General features: G+C 48.6%; 1 long non-coding RNA gene across 1 annotated transcript; it reads right to left on the reverse strand.

The window, feature by feature from the left end:
- Window positions 1-2,086: 2,086 nt before the first annotated feature.
- LOC129052320 (uncharacterized) lies at window positions 2,087-12,627 on the reverse strand. Its single transcript, XR_008517318.2, has 4 exons — window positions 12,488-12,627; window positions 5,694-5,815; window positions 2,550-3,013; window positions 2,087-2,352 (listed from the first exon to the last, which is right to left on the reverse strand). It is a non-coding gene; the product is annotated as an uncharacterized LOC129052320 (long non-coding RNA).
- Between the last annotated feature and the right edge of the window lie 205 nt (window positions 12,628-12,832).

Consider the following 12,832-nt stretch of genomic DNA (forward strand, 5'->3'; position numbering starts at 1 on the left):
ATCTCCCAGCAATCAAGTAATCCTAAATATGAGAAAAAAACATTTTTTAAATACTGATATGGTTTGGCTCTGTGTCCCCACCCAAATCTCACCTTGACTTGTAATAATCCCCACGTGTCATGGGAGGGACCCAGTGGGAGGTAACTGAATCATGAGGGCAGGTTTTTCCCGTGCTGTTCTCATGATAGTGAATAAGTCTCACAAGATCTGATGGCTTTATAAAGGGGAGTTCCTCTACACAAGATCTCTTGCCTGCCGCCATGTAAGACATGACTTTGTTCTTCATTTGTCTTCTGCCATGATTGTGAGGCCTCCCAAGCCATGTGGAACCAGGAGTCCACTAAACCTCTTTCCTTTATAAATTACCCAGTCTCAGGTATGTCTTTATTATCAGCATGAGGACAGACTAATAAAAACACCATGGTATTCACGGCAAATTATTAATAATGAAAAAGTGGAAACAATCTAATTGGCAAAATGGACATGGTCGGATACATTACACCTTCAAATCAAAGAGATATTAGGCAGTCACTGAAAACATGATTATGCTGAAAGAAAATACAAGAAGGTCTGATAAATGGAGAAACATTCCATGTTTATGGAGTACAAGACTCAAGATGCCATCTCTCCCTCAATGCAATTGCATTCTATAATCCCAGTTTTTGGTTTAAAAATTTAAACACTTGTATGATAATGCAAAGATCCTATAACAGCCAACACATTTTGAAAAAGTAGAGCACAGTGGGAGGATTTACACTGCCTGACTTTAAGACCTAGCATAAAACAACAAGGATCAATGCTTAAAGACAGATAAGCAGATCAATGGAACAGATTAGGGAGTCCAGAAATAAAACCTTACACATATGGTCAACAAAAATCATATATGACTTTCAACAAAGGTGCCAAGGCAGTTCCACAGGGACAGGAAAGCCTTTTCAACAACTGGTGCTGGAACAACTGGATATCCATATGGGAAAAAATGAACCTTGCCTGTTACTTGACAACATATACAAACATTAACTTGAAATGGATCATAGACCTAAAAGCTAATACTATAAAGTTTCTTTTTTTCTTTTTCTTTTCTTTTTTTTTTTTTTTTGAGATGAAGTCTCACTCTGTCATCCATGCTGGAGTGCAGTGGAGCCATCTCAGCTCACTGCAACCTCCGCCTCCCAGGTTCAAGCAATTCTCCTGCCTCAGCCTCCCAAGTAGCTGGAACTACAGGTGCCTGCCACCACACCCAGCTAATTTTTGTATTTTTAGTAGAGATGGGATTTCACCATCTTGGCCAGGCTGGCTTTGAACTCCCAAAGTGCTGGGATTACAGGCATGAGCCACCACGCCTGGCCCTTTTGTTCGGTTTTTGCTCTTCTCACAGATATGCATTATTTCAAAAATATTTGCCAGTAAATGAAAGTATTTACTATTCAAGTTAAAAATATTTCCTATTAAACTAGGCTAGTCTTTTTTTTTTTTTTCTGAGACGGAGTCTTGCTGTGTCGCCCAGGCTGTAGTGCAGTGGCACGATCTCGGCTCAGGGCACGCTCCACCTCCCGGGTTCACGCCATTCTCCTGCCTCAGCCTCCCGAGTAGCTGGGACTACAGGCGCCTGCTACCACGCCCGGCTGATTTTTTGTATTTTTAGTAGAGATGGGGTTTCACCGTGTTAGCCAGGATGGTGTTGATCTCCTGACCTCATGATCCGCCTGCCTCAGCCTCCCAAAGTGCTGGGATTACCGGCGTGAGCCACAGCGCCCAGCCTGCCCAGGCTAGTCTTTAACTTCTGGGCTCAACAATTTTCCCACTTTAGTCTCCCAAAGTGCTGGGATTACAAGCATGAGCCACCATGCCCAGCCCAGAAACCAAAGTAAATAACCTTAAACCAAACACAGATGAATTGGCTTTCCTAACTCAACCCAGGATGGAGTTGTTTTCAGTTGAGTTACATATACAAGGTCAATTTACCAGTTTCTGAATAGTCTTCTTACCATTTATAGGGGAGATATCTAAGTTATGTCAGTAGGCAAATCAATGAATACTACATCACAAACAGTTTCAATATTTAAGAGGCAATAAGAGAAGGAAAGCTTGTGGAAACCACACATTTTATTTATTACCTTCATTTCATTCTCACAGCCTAGCAATAATTCAAAGCTAAAGTGTGGCAACACATGTCCACTTTCCTGGTTTGTGCGTTTGCTTCCTCCTTGCCTGTCCCAGTGCGAGGCGTCGTTTGCGATGGGGGTCCTGCCCTGTGCTGACTGTAAACCTCTTGGAGCACATCAACAATGCGCCAGCACGTCCTGAGAGTTTGTGGACTGAAGTTATTCCAAATTCTAAAATATAAATCCACTAAAAGAAAGTATAAGAACTGTAGCCTGAACTTGCCAAAAACAAGTCCCCCAAATGTGTGTAATGGCAGGGGTCCCCCACCCCTCCCGCCCCCCTTTCATCCCCCCTACAGACACCGACTGGTTAGGAACCGGCGGCACAGCAGGAGGTGAGCAGCTGAGCAGCAGGTGGGCCAGCAAAGCTTCATCTATACTTACAGCCACTCCCCATCTCTGGCGTTACCGCCTGAGCTCTGCCTCCTGTCAGATCAGCGGCGGCCGGCTGTAGAGTCTCATAGGAGCATGAACCCTATTGTGAACTGCACGTGTGAGGGATCTAGGATGCACGCTCCTTATAAGAATCTAATGCCTGATGATCTGTCTCTGTCACTCCCAGATGTTGTGTCCGGAATTGGTGGGTTCTTGGTCTCACTGACTTCAAGAATGAAGCCGCGGACCCTCGCGGTGAGTGTTACAGCTTTTAAGGTGGCGCGTCTGGAGTTTGTTCCTTCTGATGTTCGGATGTGTTCGGAGTTTCTTCCTTCTGGTGGGTTCGTGGTCTCGCTGGCTCAGGAGTGAAGCTGCAGACCTTCACGGTGAGTGTTACAGCTCTTAAGGCAGCGCGTCTGGAGTTGTTCTTTCCTCCTGGTGGGCTCGTGGTCTCGCTGGCTTTAGGAGTGAAACTGTAGATCGTCGTGCTGAGTGTTACAGCTTATAAAAGCAGTGTGGACCCAAAAAGTGAGCAGTAGCAAGATTTATTGCAAAGAGCGAAAAAACAAAGCTTCCACAGTGTGGAAAGGGACCCCAGCGGGTTGCCACTGCTGGCTCGGGCAGCCTGGTTTTATTTTTATCTGGCCCCACCCACATCCTGCTGATTGGTAGAACCGAGTGGCCTGTTTTGACAGGGCGCTGATTGGTGCGTTTACAATCCCTGAGCTAGATACAAAGGTTCTCCACCTCCCCGTTAGATTAGTCAGATACAGAGTATGGACACAAAGGTTCTTCAAGGCCCCACCAGAGCAGCTAGATACGGAGTGTCGATTGGTGCCCTCACAAACCCTGAGCTAGACACAGGGTGCCGATTGGTGTATTTACAATCCCTGAGCTAGACATAAAGATTCTCCACGTCCCCACCAGACTCAGGAGCCCAGCTAGCTTCACCCAGTGGATCCCGCACCGGGGCTGCAGGTGGAGCTGCCTGCCAGTCCCGCGCCATGCGCTCGCACTCCTCAGGCCTTGGGTGGTCAATGGGACTGGCCGCCGTGGAGCAGGGGGCGGCGCTCGTCGGGGAGGCTCGGGCTGCACAGGAACCCACGGAGGCGGGGGAAGGCTCAGGCTTGGCGGGCTGCAGTCCCGAGGTCTGCCCCGCGGGAAGGCAGCTAAGGCCCGGTGAGAAATCGAGCGCAGCGCCGGTGGGCTGGCACTGCTGGGGGACCCGTACACCCTCCGCAGCCGCTGGCCCGGGTGCTAAGTCCCTCATTACCCGGGGCCAGCAGGGCCGGCCAGCTGCTTCCGAGTGCGGGGCCGCCAAGCCCACGCCCACCCGGAACTCCGGCTGGCCCTCAAGCGCCGCAGGCAGCCCCGGTTCCCGCTCGCGCCTCTCCTTCCACACCTTCCTGCAAGCTGAGGGAGTGGGCTCTGGCCTTGGCCAGCCCAGAAAGGGGCTCCCACAGTCCAGCAGTGGGCTGAAGGGCTCCTCAAGTGCTGCCAAAGTGGGAGCCCAGGCAGAGGAGGCGCCCAGAGCGAGCGAGAGCGGTGCGGACTTCCAGCACGCTGTCACCTCTCAATGGGACCATCTAGTTTCAGGAAAATAAGCTCAGGGTTCCCACTGATTCTACATTATAGTGAGTTGTATAATTATTTCATTATATATTATTACAATGTAATAATAATAGAAGTAAAGTGCCCAATAAATGTAATGCACTTGAATCATTCCAAACCCATTCCCGTGCCCTGTCCATGGAAAAAAATGTCTTCCATGAAACCAGTCCCTCGTGCCAAAAAGGTTGGGGACCACTGTAATGGGGTAAAGCTAATAAGTCTGCAAAGAATAGGGCAAGCCTTTGTAAAATACATCAACATTCACTTGATTTCCTGCCACTGCAGGAACACCTAAGATCGTTTCAGGGAGTGGAGCTAACCGTGGTTGAACCATGACAGTGGCCAGGTCCCCACTCTGGCTCCCGTATCAGCTGCAGGAGCTGCAGTGCATAGCGTGTGCGCTGGCCCTGCAGGAAGAAGAGGCAGGCCCATCCAGGCAGCAGACACCATGCTGGAGCATGATGGACTCCTCAGCAACCAGCTCTTGGTGGCTGCCGGGGATTCATCAGTTGTGGCTGCACCAAATCTCTTTCTTCCACCACTCCCAACTGCCTGTTATCCTGGGCTTCTGTTTATTGGGATTTACTGGAATTCCAGGAGTCCCATGTGGCAAGAAGATGTCAAGTGATGCCACAGGCCCTTAGGGAAGGTCCTCATCTTGGCTCCAGATCCAGCCAGGCTTACTCCCTGATCCTGACTGAGTGGGCCAAGGCGTGGGCCCTAGGGACGGGTCCTCCAGGTGAGGTATCCTTAGTTCATGTCAGTTATGGTCCCATTGATTTATTTTCTTTCTTTTTTCTTTTTTTTTTTGAGATGGAGTCTCACTTTGTCACCCAGGCTGGAGTGTAGTGGTGCAATCTCGGCTCACCAAAACCTCCGCCTCCTGGGTTCAAGCGACACCCCTCCGCCACCCGCCTCAGCCTCCCAAGTGGCTGGGATTACAGGCGCACGCCACCATGCCTGGCTAATTTTTGTATTTTTAGTAGAGACGGAGTTTCTTGGCCAGGCTAGTCTCGAACTCCTGACCTCAGATGATCTGCCCTCCTCTGCCTCCCAAACTGTTGGGATTACAGGCGTGAGCCACCACGCCCGGCCTCATTGGTTTATTTTCTACATTATCATGGAGCTCTTCTTGGTTTACCTGAGGTATTTCGATATTAACCCTGAGGGCAAAATGTTTTATTAGATAGATTGGTGGATACGTAGATATGTGATACAGCAAACATAGCAAAACATTTATTCTAGAATCTGGGTGGTGCCTGTTCATTGTACATTTTTTCTAGCTCCTATCTACGTTTGAAACTTAAAATAAAAGTTGGGGCTGGAAATTGTGATAGAGATGCTTATTATACAATTTACAGGGATTTAAAAAAGGTATTTTTCAAGCCGGGCATGGTGGCTCACGCCTATAATCTTAGCACTTAGAAAGGCTGAGGGGGGTGGATCATTTGAGGTCAGGAGTTTGAGACCAGCCTGGCCAACATGGTGAAACCCTTTCTCTACTAAAAATACAATAAATTAGCCGGACGTGGTGGCACATACCTGTAGTTCCAGCTGCTTGGGAGGCTGAGGCAGGAAAATTGCTTGAACCCGGGAGGCGGAGGTTGCAGTGAGCCGAGACCATGCCACTGCACTCCAGCCTGGTCAGCAGAGCAAGACTTGGTCTAACAACAACAACAAAAGATATGATACATTTCTTTGGTCAGTTGTTGCACATCTATTTGCTGGGTGTCAATTATATATGGTACTGAATCCTGAAGACTCACCAGGGAACAAAACAGGCACAATCTTCTCCTCATGTAGTTTACAGCCCAGAAGGGAAGAGAGATGACTGAACATGTAATTCCAGTAGAGTGTGAAGAGTTACTCTAAGCATCAAAGTGTTGGGGGGAGTTAGTCTCTTACTAGCCCCTCCCAAGACCCTGCACCCCTCCTACTTGTGCACAGAGTCCCAGCCCTGGCCTTCCTCGGGTGTTGACATCACTGCTGCTTGCAGGACACCCCCCACCAGCCAGGCCTTCGCTGGCGGCAGGGGTGGGTGATTGTGGAGATACTTTCATTCCAACAATGGCCAAGTCTAGTTTTCTCCTTAGTTACTTTAGGGTGCTGTACTAGCTTCCTAGAACTGCTGTAACAGATTATCACAAAATTGGTGGCTTACAGTAATAGAAATGTACACTGTTACAATCCTGGGAACCAGAAGAGTCCAATTTTAAGGTGTTGGCAGGGCTGCTTCCCCCTGGAGTGTCTGCAGGAGAATCCGTCCCATGCCTGCGCCGGCTGCTGCTGGCTGCCGGCAGCCCTTGGCGTCCTTTAGCTCGTTGACACATCACTACAATCTCCACTTCGGTTTTTACATCTGCTTCTCCTCTGTGTGTCCTTCTCCCTTTTCCTCCTTTTCTTTTTTTTTTTTGAGACGGAGTCTCGCACTGTCACCCAAGCTGGAGTACAATGGCACCATCTCGGCTCACTGCAACCTCTGCCTCCTGGGTTCAAGTGATTCTCCTGCCTCAGCCTCCCGAGTAGCTGGGATTACAGGCGCCCACCAACACGCCTGGATAATTTTTTGTATTTTTGGTAGAGACAGAGTTTCACTGTGTTGGCCAGGCTGGTCTCAAACTCCTGACCTCATGATCTGCCCGCCTCGGCCTCCCAAAGTGCTGGGTTTACAAGCGTGAGCCACTGTGCCGGGCTCCTTTTTTTCCTCTTATGAGAACCCTTGCCATTGGATTTTGGATCCACCCAGATAATCGAGGATGATCTCATCTCAAAATCCTTAATTACACCTGCAGAGAACTTTTTTCAAATGAGGTCACATGCACAGGTTCTAAGAGGATGTATCTTTTGGGGAGGCCAACACTCAGCCCGCTATGAGTACACATATCTCATAACTAAGAGACTCATAGCGCACATGGTCTCTCTCCTCTTTTTAACATGTTGTGGGCTTATTTTGTCATAGGATATTTTCCTCTGCCTTGGGTCTGATTTCTTCACTCATTATTTAAAAAATTTCTCTCTGTCTGAACCATGGTGAATGAATTCTGAGTGGGTTATTGCCATTCTCCAAAGTTTTCCTCCTATGCCCAGATTTCTCCTCTTGATAGCAGTTCATTCCTCTACATACAGAGAGCTATGGAGGTACGTGGAGGGTGCTATGGTTTGAATGTGGCCTCTCCAACATTCGAATGTTGGAAACTTAATCCCCAGTGCAACAGTGTTGGGAGGTGGGGCTTGATGGGCCCGATGCTGCTATAACAAGGGCTTTGGGGCATGGGTCTGCTTGCCTCTGCTCTTCTGCCTTGTGAGGACATGATGCTTCTCCACTCCAGAGGGTGCAGCATTCGAGACCATCTCAGAAGCACAGAGACCAGGCCCCAATATGCCAGTGCCAGGATCTGGGACTTCCCAGCCTCTAAAACTGTGAGAAATTAATTTCTATTATTTATTTATTTATTTATTTTTGAGACAGAGTCTCACTCTGTCACCTAGGCTGGAGTGCAGCGGCACGATCACAGCTCACTGCAGCCTCAGACTCCTGGGCTCAAGCAATCCTCCTGCCTCAGCCTCCCAAAAAGCTGCGACCACAGGCATGAGCCACCACGCCCAGCTAATTTTTGTATTTTTGTGGGTGGGCTTTTGCTGTGTTGCCCGGGCTGGTCTCAAATTCCTGAGCTTAATCGATCCTTCTGCCATGGCCTCCCAAAGTGCTAGGATTACAGGCACGAGCCACCATGCCTGGCCCCAACATGTGTTTTTTAAGGGAACACAAAACACAATGCAACCCATAACATTAAATGATCACCTTTGCATTTAGACAGACCCTGCACATTGCCTGCAGGTGTGCAGCGTGTGTTAGAGGGTAGCACCTCACCACACATTCCAGTTGGCAAATGTTTGTAGTAATCTCAACAACAGACCATGCTGAGTGGGCAATGCCCATGATGGCAAAGTAGGATAAAAAGAAGTGGGACAATAGAAAACAACGTAGCAGCTAGCCCCAGTGTGACTCAGTCACCGAATGGACCTGTGCTGGGACAACGAGAGAGGCTCCACCTGTAGATGAGGGGTCAGGGTTCCATGTCCCACCCAAATCCCCATTCCCGTCAGATACACTCACAGGGCCTTCATGAAACTTAATGGTCAGTGTAGGAAAGAGTCCCCGCTTCCTGGTTCCCCGCGCCCTGGAGCCTCACTCCACTCCGGGATACACCCCAGCCATCATACCCAAATTATCCATTCGCTGATCGGCAGTGGATAATTTAGTATATTCTGAGCTTCAGGAGGAAAAACCCCTCTATTTACTTTTGGAATTAGTAAACTTCCATTTCATGTTTTCCCTGAAGGGTGTTTAATGTGAGGTCATTTTTCTCTCTCACCCTAATTTTTTAAGGGAACAGCATTAGTCTGGGTGCTACACAAAGGATGCTTGTTGAATTATGTCAAAGATCTGCACAAGATGAGTAACAGTTAGGTAGACCTGTCTGCTTTCTGGAATTTCACATGTTTGCACTGAATCCCCACCTGAAAATGTACATATAATTTTAGAGATCAGGTCAGGGACTCTAGACATTCTGTTAGATGTCTCCCCCTATATGTCCTCCCCTTCCTCTGTGATAGCAGAAACCTCAACTTTTTTTTTGAGACAGAGTTTTGTTTTTTGTTGCCCAGGCTGGAGTGCAGTGGCGCCATCTTGGCTCACTGCAACCTCTGCCTCCCGGGTTCAAGCAATTCTCCTGTCTCAGCCTCCCAAGCAGCTGGGTTACAGGTGCCTGCCACTACGCCTGGCTAATTTTTGTATTTCTAATACTTTTAGTAGAGACGGGGTTTCACCATGTTGGCCAGGCTGGCTTCAAACTCCTGACCTCAGGTGATCCATCCACCTTAGCCTCCCAAAGTGCTGGGATTACATGCGTGAGCCACCACTCCCAACCTAAACCTCAACTTTTTAGCTGGACGGACACGTGACTGCCGTGAAGAAACCTTGCATTTCTTCACCACCTGTGCAGCTAGAGGTGGCCATGTGGGCTGTTAATGGAAACCTAGTGTGCAACTCTTGGGAGGTGCCCTTCAAGAGAGGGTGCAAGCCGGGCAATGGCTCACACTTGCAATCCCAGCACTTTGAGAGGCCGAAGCAGGCGGATCACCTGAGGTCGGGAGTTCGAGACCAGCCTGACCAACATGGTGAAACCCCGTCTCTACTAAAAATACAAAAATTAGCTGGGCGTGGTGGTGGGCACCTGTAATCCCAGTTACTTGGGAGGCTAAGGCAGGAGAATCTCTTGAATCTGGGAGGCGGAGGTTACATGAGCTGAGATTTCGCCACTGCACTCCAGCCTGGGTGACAGAGCAAGACTCCATCTCAAAAAAAAAAAAAAAAAGAGGGTGTGCAAGTCCTTCTTTCCTCCCATTCTTCCCACTTGCTGGTTAGTATTTGGGTGCACTGGCCTGAGTCTGCGTAGTCTTCTGGGGCCTTGAGGCAGAAGCTACTTACTAGGATTGTAGAGGGATGAGGGACAAGGCAGAAGGAGGCCAAGCCCTTCCAGGTACCCTCCGTCCTGGCCCCGGCTGCCTATATTTATTTAAGAGAGAAACAAACAGCTATCTTGCTGGGGTAGACAGAATAATACTTCCCTCCTTCCCCGAAAAGGATGCCCACATCCTTGCCCCTAGAAATAGTTGAATATATTGCTTGACCTGGGGAAAGGGACTTTGCAGATGTGCTTGAGGACCTTGAGATGGGGGGTGGGGGTTAGCCTGGATGATCCTAGTTATTCTGGGTAGGCTCAAAGTCGTCATAAGCGTCCTTATATGAGATAAGCAGGAAGATCAGAGACAGAAAAACAACCTGTGATGACAGGAGTGGCAAGGTTGAAGTGAGGCACCTTGAATATGGAGGAAGGCCCAGAGGTCAAGAAAGAATGCAGGCGCTGCGACCCCCTGGAAAAGGCAAGGAAACACCCCCTCCCCTGGAGCCTCCAGAAAGAACTCAGCTTGGCCCACACCTTGATTTTAGCTCCTCAACTCTCATTTTAGAATTCCGACCTCTAGAGCTGAAAGATAATACATGTGTGTTGTTTTAAGCTACTAGGTTTGTGGTCATTGGCTACAGCAGCAATTGGCAACTTATATACTTCATCTTGCTTGAGCGACTGTTATTTTGTAATTTCAGACACTTGCAGCTACCTCCAGTCCTAACCAGGACAAAATCTGGTATCCGGAAGTGGGAAAATGTATGTTACAGAACCTAGGTTGTGGCACTGACTTAGCAATGACATGGCTGGGACTCATATATTGCAGGTAGGATAAATGATGATCATTAGGACATGGCAATGGGACATTTGGTGGCATGTTTCCAGGGTTACTTTAGAAGGCATACTACATGCTGACCAAGGCTGAGAGTCAGGAGGAAATGGTTGGAAGATCAGAATTTTGGGCACAGTCAGCTTCTTCCTGCCACTTCCTGCAAAATCTAAAAGAAAGGTGAGCTTGGGTAAAGCCAGCCAATCTGTCAACCGAATGAAAAATATCGTTTTGGCCAAGGAGCCCTCTCTGCCTGCCACTTGCAAGCAGATTTGAGTGATAAGCTGGTAATTTTGGGCTTTGCTGGACTGAAAAACCCAATGGCTTCTGTATCCCAAGTAAAGGTTTTACTGAGGTCTCAATGTTTTACAAAGGGCTTTACATGTCCACTTCTCTGCTGGACATTGAGAGCCAGTCCAGAGGCAAACATGTTAGGGAAGGTAACTTTTCTTTCAGTTCGTGGGTTTCCAGCCTAGAAAGAGCCCTTCTAGACTTATGGAGAGCTCTGAACACACTCCAGGGTGCAGGACTTCGAGCTGGAGGAAGTGCATTGGTGGGACTCTGAAGTTGTTGCCCTGGGTAGGGGTATGAATATGTACCATGTGTGGGAGGAGAGATGTGTATGGATATCAGGCGGCTAAGAGGGCAAGCTGTGGCAGTTTGCTTTTCTCCTTCTCTTCTATAGCAGAATCCTGGCATGTCATGAATGAGTTACGTGTGTATTCAGATACTGGGGTCCTCAATTTCCAGGGCAGACAAGTAAGCCCTGGAACAGTGTCAAACCTCTGGCCACAATCAGCTTTGTCCTTTCGCCCCAGTGTACTGTTATAAGAAAATGGTTGGGGCATTATGAAGTTAAGGTGAGCATAGTCTACACACGATCACCCTCACTCCTGAGAACAATTAAAAGTATGGGGGATTCCGGCCGGGCGTGGTGGCTCACGCCTGTAATCCCAGCACTTTGGGAGGCCGAGGCGGGTGGATCACGAGGTCAGGAGATCGAGACCACCCTGGCTAACACGGTGAAACCCCATCTCTACTAAAAATACAAAAAAATTAGCCGGGTATGGTAGCAGGAGTCTGTAGTCCCAGCTACTCGGGAGGATGAGGCAGGAGAATGGCGTGAACCTGAGAGGTGGAGCTTGCAGTGAGCCAAAATCCACACCACTGCACTCCAGCCTGGGCAACGCAGCGAGACTCTGTCTCAAAAATAAAAAAGTATGGGGGATTACCAAAACCACTCTCAGTTTTGATAATTCACTAGAAAGACTCACCGAACTCTCTGAAAGCTGGTGTACTCATGGTTACAGTTTATTACTCATGGTTACAGTTTATTACAGCAAAAGGATACAGATTAAAATCAGCCGAGGGGGCCGGGCGCGGTGGCTCATGCCTGTAATCCCAGCACTTTGGGAGGCCGAGGCTGGTGGATCACAAGGTCAGGAGTTCGAGACCAGCCTGACCAACATGGTGAAACCCCGTCTCTACTAAAAATACAAAAATTAGTCAGGCATGGTGTTGCGCACCTGTAATCCCAGCTACTGAGGTGTCTGAGGCAACAGAATCGCTTGAACCCAGGAGGCGGAGGTTGCAGTGAGCCAAGATCGCGCCACTGCATTTCAGCCTGGGTGACAGAGCGAGACTCCATCTCAAAAAAAAAAAAAAAAAGAGAGAGAAGAAGAATACAGGGCAGAGTCCAGGAAAGAACCCACCACAGAGCTTCCATTGTTTTCTCCCTGGGAAGCCATGGATAGTGCCACTTTCCTGGCATTAACGTGGACAACACACATGGAGTTTGCCCACCAGGGAAGCCCACCTAAGCTTAGAGTTTTTATTGGGGTTCCATTGTGTAGTAATGATTGATTTCCCATGTGGTTGATGGCAGCCTCCAGCCCCTCTGGATGTTGAGCTAATACGACGTGACCCCAACCCCCTCCCTAAATCACACTGTTAGACTTCCTGGTGTGGCCAGCACCCAATCTAAACAAAGATACTCCTATCGAGCATGATTTTCCAGGGGCTGAGAGATTACCTACCAGAAGCTGAAGGCAAAGGATGGACCTCTTCTTGGGCAAGGTCAAATTCTTTATTACACAGACGCACTGTTCTACAGTAATGGAACCTCCATTTCTAACTGAGCACAAAGCAGCCAGAATCAAGAATCCCAACCTCTGCCAGAATTCCAGCCTTTTGTGCATCTACTTACATCCCATTGTGACCATGTGACTAAATTCTAGTCAATGGGATGTAAGTGGGGGTTGTATTCGCCACTTCTGGGACGTGTCCTTAAATAGAGGGGCCTTGTTTTCCTCTGCCTTCTATCTTTTTGCTTCCTATGCGGGACTTGAGGAGCCATCTTGGGCCATAGGTAATGCTTAGGG

This window comes from Pongo abelii, chromosome 22, assembly GCF_028885655.2.
Source record: "Pongo abelii isolate AG06213 chromosome 22, NHGRI_mPonAbe1-v2.0_pri, whole genome shotgun sequence".
In the NCBI taxonomy this organism is placed as follows: domain Eukaryota; kingdom Metazoa; phylum Chordata; class Mammalia; order Primates; family Hominidae; genus Pongo; species Pongo abelii.